The sequence below is a fragment of the Carlito syrichta genome, unplaced genomic scaffold, assembly GCF_000164805.1.
Source record: "Carlito syrichta isolate Samal-C Ts95f unplaced genomic scaffold, Tarsius_syrichta-2.0.1 Scaffold86710, whole genome shotgun sequence".
Classification (NCBI taxonomy): Eukaryota; Metazoa; Chordata; class Mammalia; order Primates; family Tarsiidae; genus Carlito; species Carlito syrichta.
In genome coordinates, this window is record NW_007030806.1 from 26,462 (window position 1) to 29,356 (window position 2,895).

Sequence of the window (2,895 nt, forward strand, 5' to 3'; positions counted from 1 at the left end):
CTGTGTGCGCGCACGTCTGTTTCTCTTTCTGGCAGATCACCTACTCAACTTTGTTATTCATGCTGAAAACCATCATTTTAAAAAAATTCTATACATCCATCCATTCCTATAGCCCCAAATACCCAGTGATTATACATTTATATCTCTAGTAGACCTCTTTTTTCATATGCATATACGTAATTACTTAGAGTTGTTCTCCAGCAGATGTCTTAAAGTTATTTTAACTTCATAAGATATAGACACTAATCACTACTATTTTTACTGGCTTTGTAAGTTTCTCTTTCTGATACCTATTTTCAATGCCAAATCTTTTCACAGGTGTTTCCTAAAACTCAATCCATCCAGTTTTCATAATCTATGCTGCATCTAAACTACTACCAACTCAAATTTGTGTTAAAGAAATATCTTTCATCAATCCATTGTTTTCATTGCAGACAGTTTTCTTATTAAAAATCAGAACTGATTATAATTTTCACCAGTTTCAAATTATTTTGTTGGCTTTCCAGACCTCATATGACAAATAACAACTCTCCTGTCAGGGCTCAAAAGACTTAAGTAAACCTCTCCCTTGCCATGATACACAGTTTTTCTTCTGTCATTCTTTATGTTCCAGAACCAGAGGCCTTTTTATTCATATGTTACCATACCATACCCCTTCTGGCTTCAATTATTACCTGTAATTAAGCTTTATTTAGTTAATTTTGATTCATTCATCAACTCTTGCCACAAAAATTACTCCTTCAGGGAACATCAGAGCAGAAGGCTATGCAAGGATATGGTCATCATAACTCAGAACTGAAATATTAGAATATGATATGATTTAAGTACATGTTAATACTATTGATTGCTCCCATTCCACATCATGGCCTGGGTGGAGCAGACAACATGGTGCAGTGCAGGAGGCACAAGAATCGGGTCCAGGAAGTTGGCAAAACATCTAAAGAAGAGAGGACTATAGCCGAGTATCTTTGATTCAACTGTCCAACAAAGCCCACCAATATGATGGGTCCATGAGTTGATTATTTTATTGTAGGATAATGCTAGTAAAAATAGTAGTGATTAGTGTCTATATCTTATGAAGTTGCCTAAATTTATGAAGTTTCTGAAAGTGCTTTCCAAGTGTGATTGCTAAGCCTGGTGATAGACACATAGCAGTTGATTATCCTGTTCTTCCCTTTTATGATTGAAAATCTTCAGAAGCAGTGTATTGCCTTTTGGATGAAAAGTGGGCAAAGGTCAAGAAAGGAGAAGGAGCTTTATTTACAGACAGAGAGTCTGTGGTTGACTACTGCAACAGGCTTTAGAAGAACAGTTTTTTCATCGAGTACTAAAAATAATGAAAATGAAGTATGATAAAGACATAGAGAAAGAAAAAGATAAAGGAAAAGCTGAAAGTGGAAAAGAAGAAGATTAAAAAAGCAAGCAAGAAAATATAAAAGATGAAAGGACAAAAAAGGAAAAAGAGGGGGAAAAATGGTGAAAAGGAAGAATCCAAAAAGGTGAAAACTCCAGGAACTCTCAAAAAGAAGGAAAATGAGAAAAAATTCAAACTTGAGCCACATGATGGTCAAGTTTTTCTTGATGGAAATAAGGTATATGTGTGCATCTATAACCCAGTTCACTTTAAAACATTTGTCAGGGGATTAATTGTTGTGATTGCAGTAATAGTGGCCACCCTCTTTCCTCGCTGGCCAGCAGAAATGAGAGTAGGTGTTTATTACCTCAGTGTGGGTGCAGGCTGTTTTGTAGCCAGTATTCTTCTCCTTGTTGTTGCTGGTTGCATTCTGTTTCTCATCATCTGATTCATCATCAGGGGAAGGCACTACTTCTAGTTCTTGCCAAACCTGACTGCTGACATGGGCTTCAATGACTCTTTTAGGCCCCTGTACACACGTAAATACAAGGGACAAAAAAAAAAAACAAAACAGACTCAAAAAAAAGGCAAGAAATCCAAAACGAAAAAGCACCAGAAGTCCGACAGTGAGGAGGAGTCAGACATTGAGAAGGAGGAGGAGGAGGAGGGAAAGGAAGGTTCAGGAAGTCATGGGAGAGAGGGCTCCAGTGGAGAGTGGCACTTGGACACAGACAGTGACTGGAGAGAAGATGACCGGTCTTAGCACAGTAGTAGGAATGGGAATGATGGTACCAAAGAGGAACTGGAACAGCAGACAGAAGAGAATTGTGAGGAGGAGGAGGAAGACAATGACGGTGAGACACCTAAATCCTCACTTGAAAAGTCATAATCTGATTAATCTGGGTCTAAGTACACAAGATTTGATTTTCTGTTTGGCTGGTCATCACCATGTACACTTGGCATTTGTAGCATTCTTTAAATCTATTTGCTAAAGTGTATTTGACATCTAAGTAGTTATATTCAGTCCCTCATTTTATAGAATCTTGGTACTATTATTGGTACAGTTTAAAGCCATTAATAATTTTTGTCCATTTGATAATTTCCACAATGACATTTAGATTTAATGGCATTTTTGATGATTGTATGGCTTTTTACTATAAGACTAATCAAAAATAACCTTAAAAGAAATAAAGAAACTCCAGGAATCAGATTATGCCCAGTTACTTAGCCATTTCACAGTTTCTTCAAGATTCTTAAACTCATTGTTCTTGATAGTTAAGCTCTTGTTTCTCATTATAAGATTATACCAGGAAATTTCTTTTAAGATTCTAAATTACCAGGGCTGAAAAGCATTTTGTGGAAACAACCCAACTAGGAACAGAATGCAGCAACTTTTACTTTAGCTACAAATTCTCCTTTTCCAATATAAGAAATCCAAACTGATTTGTACATCTGGTCCGGAGCGATGGTCATCTTCAGCAGAGAACAGCGTGACTGGAGGCCAATGGCTCTTTCCTCCCATTTCCTTGTCTTTAACCTAA

The 2,895-nt window shown here is 36.9% G+C and overlaps 1 pseudogene; it reads left to right on the forward strand.

The window, feature by feature from the left end:
- The first annotated feature begins 876 nt into the window (after window positions 1-876).
- On the forward strand, window positions 877-2,243 carry LOC103259691 (annotated as a pseudogene).
- The last annotated feature ends 652 nt before the right edge of the window (window positions 2,244-2,895 follow it).